This window comes from Lonchura striata, chromosome 2 (assembly GCF_046129695.1).
Source record: "Lonchura striata isolate bLonStr1 chromosome 2, bLonStr1.mat, whole genome shotgun sequence".
Taxonomy (NCBI): domain Eukaryota; kingdom Metazoa; phylum Chordata; class Aves; order Passeriformes; family Estrildidae; genus Lonchura; species Lonchura striata.
Genome location: NC_134604.1, coordinates 12,263,627 through 12,278,572, shown reverse-complemented (window position 1 = coordinate 12,278,572; position 14,946 = coordinate 12,263,627). Strand labels below are relative to the sequence as shown.

General features: G+C 36.2%; 1 long non-coding RNA gene across 1 annotated transcript in view; it reads left to right on the top strand.

Annotated features, from left to right (window-relative positions):
- The first annotated feature begins 4,558 nt into the window (after nt 1–4,558).
- LOC110476583 (uncharacterized) overlaps nt 4,559–14,946 on the top strand; it is a 34,878-nt gene continuing 24,490 nt past the window's right edge. The window contains exon 1 of the long non-coding RNA XR_013341772.1: nt 4,559–4,614. This is a non-coding gene — a long non-coding RNA (uncharacterized LOC110476583). The remainder of the gene's footprint in view (nt 4,615–14,946) is intronic.

Here is a 14,946-nt window from a genome sequence, read left to right as displayed (position 1 = left end):
AGGGAAGATCATGGCTGCTACTCTATAGCTTCGATTGAAAACTGCAAAGCACTGCAGGTATTGTCACTAAAAATAGAAATCCAGGGTGATTATTCCTTGCAGATGCAGATTACAAATGCAATAGTGCTAGAGAGAAACTACAGGTCTTTAATAAAATTCAGTCTTGCAATACGCATTCCACAGGAAAGGTATAAATCAATTTGGGAATGTAGTTGCTGTGGGAGGATGTTTGGGCATCTTGATCCAGGTTTTTGGGGTTTTTTTGAGTTTGATGAGGCTGAGTATTAAATATGCCCTACTTCAGTCTATTCAAGTGCAGTCAGAGAGAAAAAAAGTTCTGCTAGAATGAATGTTGGACATCTGTAGGGAAGATTAGCTGCACTGACAATCCTTGTTTAGTCTCAACAAGAGGAAAAACTGTTTTAAATTGAATGGTATAAGTGGACTGCTTAAAAAAACCAAAAATCTGTGATTTTCTCCAGCACAGCTACTGTTCACAGATATCAAAATATTAAAATGCAGCTGAACCTATGTCAGCTGGGTTAACTCCCACTCATGAAGAACAGTTTCTGATTTCCATCAGACCAGTGCAGTGTTGTGTGTTCAATAAAGGGAAAAAAAAGATAGTACTCTACATCCTTAATTTCTTAAATGGGAAAATTACTTGTATTTCTCAGGGTTCATTGAGGAGTTTAATAAATAGCAAACACATTCAAAAAAATACTGTGCACTATAAGAATTGGAGATTAAATTATCCTCTCTTTTCTGGGCTAAACAGTGATATAACAAGCTCAAATGGTATGACCCTATGACATAAGTTACATAGACTCAAAATAAATATTTAGTGAGTTATTTCTGTGTGATTTGTCATGAATCAACAGTCTAACCCATCCCAAATTCTAACATATATGTGTCTAGTTATAAAATTTGACTATATAATGGTATAAGGATTCATATTTGGTTGGTTGGTAGATTTTGAAGGGTTGTTTTTTTTTTGTTGTTTTCTCTGAAAGAAAGGAAATTGCCAGCAATTGCCAGTGTCATTTCTTGCTTTTGGTCCAAATAATTAAAGGAGAAATCTGAAAGGAGACTAATGACCCAATTTCTTATTCTGGTTTAAAGTGATTAGTTTAAGATAGCCACTTTTATGAAGTAACTTACTTGAATGTTGTTTAGAGGGAAAAATAAAGGATATTTTAAGATCACAGTTTATGTGCATTGTTAGTCTTGGGTTTATAACCTAGCTTATAAAACCAGGTTAGAAGACTTCAAAATGCATTAAAGATTCAAACTAGTTTCTTCACAAAGTGATTAAAGCATTGTTCTTAGATTTTTCAAAGCCTGGTGCTAACTAAAGGATTTTTTTTTTTTTACACCATGTGTCATAAAAGGAAAAAAACAAGCTGATCTCATATAAGTGAGCATTTTTAAACATCAGATTAGGTGGATAGATTTTTGATGTTTCATGTCCAAAATAAAGACATAAGAGAACCAATAAATAGGACATCAGCATGGTCTCTATTGAGCTTGTAGTTTTACATTTTTACCATGAGCTTTTCAATGGCAGACTCTAATCATTGTTGGATAGCGCTGCATGGTGTTTCTAAAAAAAACACATCAAAGCAAGTGGGTTTGCCTTTACTTGCAGAAAATTTGTTTTATTTGCAGATACAAAGACAATACATTCAAAGAAGCATTAATGTTTTTTATAATAACACTTTTTTGTTATTTTTCCATCATTAGCTGCAACATAATCAATGTCCTCTTTCTGTGAGTTATCTAACAATATAAATACCAAAAAAAGTATCAGTCCATTCATGTACCTTGGTCATTAAGCAGAGGAGAAACTGAACTGCAATTGTACTTGCAATCAAAAACAAACAGGTGGATGATCTTTGTGATTCAGATGCAACTATGTGTAGTTTCTGCTTTTAACTTCTCTCTAATTCATTGCTTACCGCAAAACCTTTCAGAAGATTATAAGTAATTTAAAATGAGTCAGGAAATCAGGAGATGTGATTAAAATGTAGACTTTTCTAATTCCCAATTATCACGTATCATAATGCAGATATTTTTCACTTTAAGAAGTGTGGTGTGGAACAGGGAGCAAGGCCATGGTTGACTAAATCTGCTGCACAACAGTGAGAGAACTACTAAAAAGTATTCTGACAAATTTCCCTGGGTTCTTGGAAAGCTTGTGGAGTGTGATTTCTAGTGGGTGGTGTTCATAGTTATGAAAGCAGTTATGAAAGCTATTAGACTGTTTGCTCCTGATGGGCACAGACATCTGTGGTTTCCATGAAAATCCCTCTCTGGAGCAATAGATCCTTTCTGGATAACTTCTCTTCTATGATCAACATCTTCTGTTGCTATGACTTGCATTGTATCCCTCAGACCAGATGAAGGTCTGCCCTTAGGGCATCCAGGCTGTGCAGGGTCTAGGTACTGAAAATTAAGGTTTGTGACCTGGTCACATGTAAGCTTGGGAACTTGGACTTTTTTTTCAATTATGCTGCAAGCTACAATAACTAATTATCATTGTGGAAAAAGAAATGTATCAAATAGCTCAGCTACTTGGACAGCATACAGTTTAGAATTTATTAGCTGCTGCTCTGCTCCTAATTTAGTGGCACAGTCTCATCTCATTGAAAGTTTAATTGCCATTATTGAGTAATCATTTTGATAGGTTATTCCATTTTCTGCCCTGTTTATCTTTTGTTCTTAAGTGTCTCGCTTTCCTCTTTCAACATTGCCATCTCAATCTGAGCTCCTTATGACTAATTCTCAATATTTTCCAGCCTTTTTTTAATGGCACAATTAGTGCTTGATAGCATCTCTATGTCTTCTGCAATTTTGTCCCATTGGCTGCTATGAAGAGACTTGAGTACTGCAATTTCCCTTCTGTGCTCCTGCTGTTGCACCATTTTGACACATGGGATTTTTCATCTTCCACCTTGTTTTTTTCAGTTTGTTCCTATACAATAAGATTGGTTTTATGTTTAAATCAATTACCCATCAAAAAAGTTAGCTTTCTGAAAAAATCTCCTATGCACAGAGTACCTCCAATATCTTCTTGGGTGTATACATAAAATAAGTAATTTTCTAACTTGCAGTCATGGTCCATAGTAGTTAGCAGGCAAAGCCATTCTTTTAAAAGCCATTCAACTGGTTGAAGCCATTTAACTGGTCATTTTTTCTATCATAATCATGGTAGTGCACATGAAAGTGCTTCTGCCCTGTCATTATGCGTATGACATTTTGTTTTTTTCAAAAGGAAATGAAAATAAAGTACGACCTCCAAAATAATCTGATTTTTTTTTTCACAAGTTATTACACTGTTTTTATCACTACAGTATCTTTTGTGCCCTTTTATGCATCCTCTGGTGTACATAGGTGCATCCACTCATAATGACAACAAGATCACTGTAAGGGAGTTGAGATATGATATTCAGCTATAGATTGTTATTTGAGTCTTTAGAGAAAACACTGAAGATGAATAGTAATAAAAACTTATTTATATTTTTTGCTGTATTTGATACTTATTTCTTATTCTCCTTCCCAGTATTTCATACCAGTATTACTGACCTCAGGCTCTATTTATTTTATAGCTTTAATTACTGATATTTTTGAAGTACCAAATAACATCCAAGGCCTTTTTCCTTTTCTGATGGATATTTTAATGGCTGTGATATGTTAAAAGTTGCTGGGCATTTAATGGATACTTTAACTCCACTGAAAATCTGTGTAAAATAAAAGTGCTTTGCATGACTTGTCTTGACTGATGGCAGGGATCATACAGACTTGTGGAGAAAGAGGCCCATGCTGGAGCAGATTTCTGGTAGAACTTGTGGCTCCATGGGGGGCTCATGCTGGGGCAGCAGTGGAAGTTCATGGAGAACTGTCTCCCATGAGAGGGAGACCAGAGTGGAGCAAGGGAGAGTGTGAGGAGTCCTGCCCCTGAGGAGAAAGGAGTAGCAGAGACAAGGTGTGATGAACAGACACCAGTTCTCATTCCTCATCCCCCTGCACCACCGTGGGGTGCAAAAATCAAGAGTGAAGTTGAGCCTGGAAAGAAGGGAAGGGTAGGGAGAAGGTGTTTTGAGTTTTGGTGTTCTTTCTCATTACTCTGCTCTGATTTTGATGCGTTCAACTAATTTCCCCAATTCAAAACTGCTTTGCCTGTGACAGGAGCTGGTGAAGGATCTCTCCCTGCCTTGCTGGACCCACAAGCTTTTTGTGGGGTTTGTTTTTCAGGTTTTCTCTCCCCTGGCCAACTGAGTGGAGTGACAGAGTGGCTTTGGGAGACACCTGGCCTCCAGACAGGATCAACCCACAACAGGATGGAAACTCAACAGAGAAGACACCAGACTGCTGAATGGACCTGGTATGAATTTGGGGACTATGGGTTTTAAAAAACAAAAACGACATATAAAAGAGAATGCTTCTCTCAACAGGCCATTATTAAATGACCCAAATTGGTTAAGAATCATATATATGACTAGACAGAAGTATTTATTTTTGTGTAGTATATCTTGCTCTAAAGATTCTTTTTCTTTTTCCAGGTGATTCAGCCTAGCTGCTTTGCTTCTCCTACCTGTAGTTCTTGAAGAAATGGTGAGTTGGAGTGAGATCATTGAATGGCTAATTGAAGAATGTCTGATCCATATGTAATTAATTAAACAGGATTATTACTTTAATTCCAGTGTTTTTATTACTGTAGTAAAAATGTATTTTTATATAGTTTTAAAACTCATGTCCATTGTTCCTTCTTAGTCACATGGCTTCATTTCTATGATGCTACTTCTTCCCCTCCTGGTTTGCTTATTTGAAAACTTGTTTCCTCTATGTCACAGTTCTTCTAATCTTGTGGAGATAAACAACAACTCATAGCCAGTCAAAGATAATTTCTATTTGGCTTCACTACTTCAGTTTTCAAGATTACTCAAGTGAATGTAGTGTAAATCTCTGTGCCAGTGAACAACGCGTAGTTTTTGTGCCCTATTTTGAATCTGAATCGTCCATTCTGTAAAGAAAAAGCAAAACCTCAAAAATAGATCAAAGAGAAAACCTAATTATTTGCATGAATTGCAAAAAGGATTTTAAAAGCACTTTTTAAGTTATCAGCACAGCATCTCTCATTATGTACGTGCTAAGGATGACTATAAAGAACTGTAGATTTTACTTTAAATATATTCTCTCTGTGTGTGTATATATATATTTATGCACAAATGCTTTAACCTTGTACGTAGTGCTAGGTACAGGCTTTGCAGTAAAGACATGTTTAGCTACTCCAGAGTGTAATACCCACTGAGAAATTCTAGTCCTGTATCTGCTGCAGGGTTTCCATTTGTCCTTCCAGCATTAGGGACTGCAAAGGTTTGAAAGTGTGGCAAGTCTCCTGGCTGTTAATATCTTTTTCATCCTGCCAGCCTGGAAGTTAACCAGACACAGTTTTATTGTGCATATTTATGTTGGAATAATTTCTCACAGATGCTCATGTATCTCAATTCCCATTTATGTATCATTTTTACTACCATCTGATTTTGTGACCTGCAGTTTGTATTTATTGTCATTACCCAAGCCATCAAATCTTCTTTAATAATACTAAACAAAAAGTGAGAGCAATTATATAGATTCTTAGAGAAAATGCACACAATCTGAACTGGCTATGCACAGCTGTTAACATTTAAATCCCATCTGTAAGTGGAAACAATTATCTTTAAATTCTACATGTAATAAAACCCACAGAATGTTTCTGGACTTTTCTGAATTTTGTCTTTGGAAATTAATACTGAATATTGGTGTTTTCTTCATTAGTGTTTTCCTGACACAAACTGTGGGGTGGAATGTGCTTCTAGTGTAGGAGTGAGAACTGAGGCCTGGACCCCTGTTATTCAGAAAGACAGACTTTATCCTGAATTTGAAACAAATAAAAAAATCAGATTTGTGGGAAGAGATTCCTGAGCTAATTCTAAGTACATCCCTTACAGGATGTCACAGCTTTGGGATGGCAACTTTTAAATAGCATGGATGTGCCCAGACAGGTTCTGCATGGGGCCTGTTTTGTGGCTGCAGTCAGAAGATCTGTGATGCCCATTCAGCATGCCAAAAGTTCTGCAACTGAAGTTTTATTTTACCATTCTGACTTGTCTTTTCAAAAACCTTTTCCCTTTTATTTCCCTTTCTGTTGCTAATGGTGGATGGCAGCTGTCTCGAGACCTTGGCGCTCTATGCTTCTCTTGTCAATGAAAGTCTTTTCCCGTTGGCATTGACAGACAGAAATATTTTCATGCCATCCTTATGAAGTTTCCTCTGATGGACTGGATGAGTGCAAGTGTTAGCTCTCTTAACTGATTTCACTCTTATTTTTAATTTGTCACTTTACCTCCCAAGAATAAATTTTCGCATTTATCAGACAGCTTTTAATTAGCTCTCATTAGAGGATGTCCAGCAAGAGGATGCATTGGGGTTGCACTAAATCAGCATGTCATCCTTCAAAAACCTTGCATCTGACATGTTATCATAATGGCAAACAAAGACAGACATAACATCCTGGATAAATAGATAGGAAGGAACCTAAAGATCAGCAGCTCAATCACCTAAAACAGGAACAGGTTCATATATCTGAGACTAGCTGGGGTTTTTTTAATACTTACAAGAAAGATGTATTTATTTTCTGTCTGAATTAGCTGAGTCCAAGTTGAAATCTAGTGACAACTCTATTGTTCTTGCCCTGGAGAAGTAGCATTAAAATGTGTATAACTGACTTCAAAAGTGCAGGAATATATTTGTATTCCCTAAAAGCATCTGAACTAAAATGAAAGAAAGAAAAATAAAAATTATTACTGGAGGAATCCTAGGCTGAGATTGATACTGGCCTTTTGAGGTGCAGAGTGCTGAATTCCAACAGTAATTAGTAACCTTATGCACAGTATGGACACCTAAGTGTGCAATCAATGAAGGTCATAGAATTACAGATCTATGTTTGGTTTGAAAGGGACCTTTACAGGTTACATTGTCTAATGCCCAAGATGCTTCTCTTGACAGATTTCCTTGCAGTTAGGAAGTGAGAGATATTCCAACAATATAATAATTGGGGCTTTCTGCATCTATTCTACTCCATTACTTAAAGGGAAAAAAATAGGAAATAAGAAATTGGAGAAAAAGTAAATATAAAATTCTTGTTATTTGAAGTGTAGTGGAAAGAACATAATGCTTTAGAGAGAATCAATACATTGTCTGCAAACTAAATATGCCCACTTCAATATTTGCACTATTTCAATGCCTTTTCATTTTAAATGAGTCTTTAGATGCACTGGCATCACAGTGAAGAAATATATCAGAACAAGATATAGTAAGCTCAGAGTTTTGAGATCCTGATAAGAAAATGTGAAAGTGCCCTCTGTGCCTGTTCATGTCAATATCTTTTATTGATACACACATATCTGAAAAAAGAAACATTGGGAAACAAGGCCAAAAAGAAGAGAGTTACATGCTGGGAGAGAACACGTGAGAGGCTCTCAAGAATCCATCAGCATTGGAGAATAGTGGCCTTATTGGGTCTACAAAAATTGTTAAACTTAAGACAGCAGTCAGGTGAAAATGTGGAAGACTGTTGGCACTTACTGGTGTCAAAGACAGGCATATAATTCAGCCAACAGCCAGGAGTACAGTGGCTGTTATATGCACACAAAATCAACAGAACTTGTTACAGAGGCCTTGAAGCAAAAAAACAAAAACATTTCTTGAAGGACTTTGTGTCTTAAAAGTCAGTGGTGCATCCCTGACTTGTTCCACTTCTGAATAAATAGCACGGGTTGGCCTCCCAGCTGTCTCTCCAGCACTCAGAAGGGTTTCTGTATTCATGTGTAAGGGACCAAGCAAGGGAATGCATTATGTGAAGTTATGAAACTGTTAATGAAACCAATTTATTTATTATAACACCTTGAATTATTGACAGTGATCTGTCTTGACCCAGTCATCTTTCTTTTCTATGAGAGAAAAGGATATTTATGACAAAGGAATACAATGAATTTGTTCATACCTATTTATTTTTTAAATAAATCCTTTCATGGAGATACATGTAAATTAGATTCTTGGTGAGGACAGCCTTCAGAATCAAGTTTAAACTTTCAGTTTGAAAGTTCAGACTGAAGTACAACATGTATCCACCAGGGAAAGAATCAACATGTTGAAATGTTTATAAGGCGGTTTTAAACAGCAACTAGTTCTGAACATCCAAAGAGCATCTAGTATGGGGGAGAAGCTTTAGGTAATGAAGTTAAAGACTGAATTTAAGTTTTGACTGGCTTGAAATAAAAGCAAAAAAAGGATGGAAGAAAGGCTATAATTATTGGAAGAACATAATGTGATGCTTAGACAGGATGTGAAATTCACTGAGGAACATATTGCGGCTATAATTAGAGATAGTGTTTCAGTCACTTTAAAAATGAGTCATTAGAGAATGCATTAAAAAGAAAAATTCTACATCTGTTGGGTCTCCCAGTTGGGACAAAAACATGAGACCTAAAAGGGAAATGCAAATTCTTTCTTCTAAGGAGCTTTGAGGTTAAATTCCAGAAGTGAAGCACAAATAAAGCTCTGAAGTTGGAAACAAATAAAAACAACAGTATAGATGGCTTGTACTACTTTCCAAACATACTTCTAGAACATATACAGAACACTGACACTTATCCTGCAAGGAGTTGAAATTGATTGCTTATGGGTTTTACGGGGTACTCCTCTCATCTTTCATCATTGCTTCCAGTCATAGGCAGGGGAAGATAGTTCCACTGTATGCTTTTGTAATGTACAATAAGTAAGAATAGTTGAGTGATTTGTCTCACTTCTTCTCTGTCCATCTTCAATATGAAATGAGCTAGATGGAGAAGAGCTTTTGCTATTCATGGCTCGTCTATAAGAAACAGTTTTCAATTAATTTCTTTTCTAATTTTGCTAGGACTAGAGGTGAGAAGCACAGATGTCAATTTTTGATTGCATTGGCTTTTGCAAAGAGCTGAATTTTCTGGGAGAGGAGAAGTTCATGGGAAGGAGGTCAGTGCATGTATCTGGCACCACATTGCTTTCAGGCTGTCTGCATGAGGGAATGTTCTACAATAAAATATATTGCCTAAAAATTTCAATCAAATCAGCAAATTAAAGGAAAATGAGCTACACAGTAAAAAATATGATGGTAGAATTAGGTCAAACAGTTTCTTCTTTTTTTGGCCCCTAATGTATATTACTCTGTGCATCTCTTTATTTCAGATTATCATAACCTGTTTTGAAAAGTGTTTTTCTGTGGAGATTTTCCACAAACTAAATTTGTGTGGACTTGTAATAATATAAGATTACTCAGTGTCAGTGGTCTACCTGGACCAAAAAAACCCCATCTCTATACAAACAAACAAACAAACAAACAAAAAACAAAAAAAAAAAACAGAACAAACCTGGAAGATTTGGGGCCTCTATTAGTACACAAGCAATATGATTATGAACTGCTGTGGAACTCAGGGGTGTAACACTTTCCTGAATCCAGTTAAGATTTAAAAAAAAAAGAAGATATGCTCTGTACTTTGAATTATTTGTGTGGTTTATAAAACTTGGTGAGTGCAAATTGTGAAGACCAACAAAGAGTTTTAGAACAATTAGTTATTTCAGCATATAAAAGGTGAGATGACATAAGTTTGCAGCCATTTATTTTGGTCTTCATCATATTGTCTGAATGGGGTTATTGTTATAATTATCAAGGGAATAATGGTGTTTCTGCTTAGCTTAAGCAGCCTACAAGGGATGAGTTCTCTCTATTTGTTTTCCAGTTAAGCCTTAGCTCAGAGGAAGTGCACAGGAAATGTTATTCTAGAGATGGTTTAATACTACACCAATGTATTTGTCTTGTGGAGGCTGAGCCTTCTGCTCTCCTGCCTTTAAAAATTCTCTTTGTAGCATTCAAGACAAAGCATCTTCTGGGCTTTAACAAGAAATGAAAAAACCTTAGAATTAACTCAATACTCATAATAACCACTATATTTTTATTTAGCTTTATTAAATAGTGGTTGGAAGACAAGTTATTGACAGCTTTCATAAAACTCGAAGATGTTTATTTAATCTAATAATCCTGTCTCTGTTAAACTGTCACAGAGATGATCTCTTGGATAAGGACAAGCTGTTCCCTGAGAAACTAATAGAAAAGTTTTTGTGCAGTTGTATTGGATAGCAAAGATAATGAACTATTTATCCCTCTTGAAATGGATAAAATCAAGGTTTAACTTAAAATGAAAATTATGTTGCCTTTACATGTAATCCCTAGGCAGTTCTGGTCTGTGAATACTGATATCAGCCTAAATAAGAAGTATTGTTTAGAGCACCCAAATATTTTTAGCAGAGTTTGCTTTTCCCTCAAAAGGGGGGAAAAGGCAGCAGGCACAGAGGGTGCTGGATCAGCTGTCTGCAGCCTAATGTTGGCTGTGACCACCACGAGCCTGGTCTTCCAGCTGGAGACCCAGAGATAAACACAGAGTGGAATAATCATATTACAACTATTTGGATATGCTTCAAACTAAAAGGTTTTCTCGGGGAGAGGAATTTTAATGCATGATATCTGTAAAGCTGATTTAGAACAAATTGTTTGTGCACACTGGAAAAGGAGCAGCCTCACTAATATATCTGATTGTGCTCCTGTGTCAGCATTCCTGCATTGCTGGTGAATGGGAAGGGGGGAGTCATGGTTCCTGCAAGATTTTAATACTTTAAAGAAGAGTGGAAGTCCAAGAAATGCAAAATATGAGGGAGGGAGAGAGAATGAGTTTAGGTTTTTATTTATGTTTTTGTTTGTTTGTTTGTTTTTAAAGAAACTATTGGTTTTTGACAGGTCACCTTAGTGAGAGATGAATGAAAATAAAGCTGTGTTTTACATTTTACCTTCTGGTGAACCTGAGTGAGCCATTCAATTCACACTTAAGATGCTATTAAAAGTGTTGCTCTGGTTTTATGTAAATTAAAATATTAATTATCAAACTTGAATTCTGAAAGTGCAAACATTACAATACCATCTCAATAAGAACTCTAATCTGAGGGATGGGTTATGACTAGTGTATTTTAAGCTACTCATAAATTCTATAATTATACTGATGATGTAATACATCAAGATACTGCAAAGTAAGGATGACTTTCTTAGTTCAAAAAAAAGCATAGGTTGAACACCAGGGGTGAAACCTGAAAAAAAGTTAGCCAACTCTTTTTTAACAGCTACAGAGTAAATTCTCATAAAACTTCACTTACTTTTGAAAGAGAGTTAATGAATACATTGATGAAGCTCAGTGATATACTTGCATTTTCCTTATCTAAAAAATTTGGGTTTTTATTTTTTCACCATCCAGAATAGCCTTTGCCAATTAAAAGTTTGTCTTCATAGGGTCAAGTACATTTATGAGGGAATTGTATAAAATAATATTTAGAGTATCACCACTAATGCTGCTAATTATTTTTCTTATTTTCCTTTTTATTTTTTTTTTTTTTTTGGTGTGTGTGTGTGGAAAAAATTGTGTAGATAATAAGGACATTGTGATAAATGAATATCACAAGCAAAATAGGCAACTCTTCCTTGTTCTGGGTTATTCTTCTAAAGTAATTTAGAGATACTTCAGGACTTCAGCAGTTTTTGTAGACAATAGATACAAATTGACCAATAATACCACTTGCATCCATGCTCCAGATCTGATATACTATTTCTGAAAAATTGACTTGTGTGGGTGATTCTGTTCCTCTGGAAGCTGTTGGAGTGTTACACTGAGTTGCCTGGCATTGCCTGGTCCTGCCTCTGACAGGTAAATTATGTTGACAGACTGCTGAGAGGAACTTCTTTTCTTGCATTTCTTTCCTGTGTGTTTTCTATGTTGCAAGTGTTTGATATCAAGGTGGATGAGCTGGAAAGACTGCAGTTACTTTGCTTAATAAATGGCTGCTGAGTAGATTCACAGACAAGCTCTGTGGTAGCATTTCTTTCAAAGCACAGACCTGAAGATTAGCAATTACTTCACTTAAATATTTAACTACTTATAACCAAAACAACTGAAGAAGGTCTGAAAGGAAAACGTGATCTTAAGCACTTTCTTTTCTGTGTAGTTTTTGGATCTGGAACATTCCTCCATCTTTAAACAAGCAAATGCAGAAGGCTGAAAAGAGCCTCTTTGCAAACTGAACTGCAAGGATTCATAGATTTTTTTAAATTATGTTTTTTACTCATTGCTTACACACCATAATCAACTATCTCTGTAGTCAGAAAGTAATGTTGAGCTTGCAGTTTTTCTCAGATCAAATCTTGTGCTGCACCATGCTGTGCAAATAGCTTTCCATTGAAATCTCCAGAGCTGTCAAATACAGTGGGCCAAATTCTGCTCTGAGAGATGTCCTATCAAACATCCTATATTCTTCCTCATGACCTTCATTCTCAATACACACCTCTTTTCTTCAAAACCCCACAAATAAAAAAACCTCCATCCCCCCCCAAAATAATCTCCCCCCACTTAAGGGGTAATTGAAAGCAGGATGGGTAAAGACAGCAGAATAAGCCAACTGAAGAGCTTAAAAAGAGTTACTTTAATTCATGTTACAAAACTTTTCTCATATGTTCTTCCAAATGAATTTGGGAGTGAGAACTCTGTGTAAGGATTCTGAAAGATAATTGTAACTAGCTAATGACAGAAGTCTCATTCACTATTCTGTGCATTAATTTGATATTTATTTTCCACTCTTTTTGTGAAATGGCTAGGGAAATAAAATAATTATGAATCTATTTTCTAGCTTTTTCTGTGGTAAGGCAGTTGAATTCTGCTATAAGTAATTTATGGGGAGCTGTTAACACAAATAATTTTTCCCCTGTATTTTTGTCCAATGCTTTCTTTTAAAACAGTATACTAATTAATCAAACTCTAAAGCATTCCAAATTAGCATTTCTATTTTTGTTTTATGATGCAGTTATTAAAATTAAAGAAATAGTTCTGAGTAAATGAAGTTATATTACTGAATTGCATAATTGGGTTTCTGAACTATCTATTAAATAACTACAGTAGCTTTCATTATTTGACACATTTATGAAGAATGATGAGAGCAAAACCATAATTTCTAACTAGATTTCAGTGATGGTACTGGGGTTTTGATGGGATCAGCTGACCAGGGCTTGGAAACATTATAGAATAACTTTAATATCAAGGATAAACTAAATGTGGGGATACTTTTACTCACAGATATGGAAATATGAGCATGTGGGAGTATGCATTTTGATCCAGTATACCATTTGATCCAGATCCATGCACTCATCTGGATCCAATGGTATTTAACTGGATGTGGTACATGCTGTACTGGATGTGGTACATGCTCTTTGCCACCTAATCTGTGCCCTCAAGTAAAATACAAAATAAATCTCATACATTTGCCAGAGGTTTTGGGTCAACCAAATTTGAAGGAGAAGGTGAAGTTAAAAAAACAAGGATTTTGTTTGGGCTTACTGAAGGAAATTGAGAAATGGTTTTAAACACTGTTTGGCTTTTATCCATCCAAATTGGCCTATTCTTTCTTGTTTCTTTATATTTTTGCATGTCTGCTGTGAAGAGGGAAAATGGAACTTACAAAAATAGTTAAAAGTCAGTCTGATAGTGAGAAAAATGAGATTTATTGGCAGGAGGGAGATGTTATGAGTGAAGCAGTTGAAATGAAGCCATATGTAGGGAAGGTAAAATAAGGTGATAAAGCATGGAATGAATGGCAATAAAAAGACCAAAGATTCCAAATTTGAACAATAGAAGCAGAAGTCAAGCAGTCAGCGTGTAACGGATGGAAAGAATTAGTTTAATATGCTGGCAAGAAGGAGGCTATAAATTCTGTGAAAAGAAATGGAAGTGAGCCACCATGCTGAACTGGACTACAAAACCATAGAAACAGGAGGCTTTGATGTAGATTTGATGGGGGTATCCTGTGGGGTGGAGGTAGGGGAGGAGAGCTGGATGCAGGGATTTCAGAAGATGGAAATACTGCAGAGAACTGTGCTCCCCTGATGGAATCAGCAACAAGAACTGGACTGGATGTGGTCATCTTGTAATCTTAACAAGCACCTCACTGCCCTAAGAACAATGCTTTGGTTCCCTTTTTACTTTTTGTTCTGAGAGAAACTGGAGGAAGTCTCAGGTGCGTAATTGCCAGTGCCCGTTCACAATTCCTGGATTCAGCCTCTGTGGTTCCAGTCATTAAAGCTCCCTTCCCACAGTTCCATCTGTCCCGTGAGCTGTGGCTGCATCCCAGATTCCTTTGTGAGGAGTTTAGTCTCGGCTGTCTTTCCCATTGAGTTTTGAGTTTGGGGGTGTGTCTGTTTCTTGGATAAGGCTCGTGCTGGTTGGGAAGAGTTTAACAAATGCAAGAACAGTCCTATTGCCCTTCCCAAAAGGCAATATATGGATGTACAAACACATGTACAGATCAATGATGTCCCTTAACAAAATCCTATATGTCTATTTTCTCTCTGTCAGGATGCATTTTAAGCAATTCCACAGCAAGTGCTGTGGAAGGTACAGCTGCTCAAGTCCTTCATGAATTTCTTTCATTGTGTTATTATCATTGTTTCCTGTGGTCTACAGGCTTGTAGCTAATATTTGAAAAGACAGTGTAGGCTAAATTACAGCTTTTTGTCAGTGAGCAGAAATCCTGGTATATTTGTCACTGAAGACCTAGAAAGATACAGAAAGGAGAGTGTTATGCAAAGACCTGTGTATGATAGTATGTGGAATTAAAAAAATCACTTTTCGTTTAATATTTTATTTTTCAATACACACTGAAGATGCGACTTTTAAAAGTAATTCAGAATGTAACTTCAAAGGCTGAATTTTCTGTATTTCTAGCTTTGGTCACAAGATCTTATGTTCATTACTGCCTGATTAGACCTTGTCTGAGACTTTT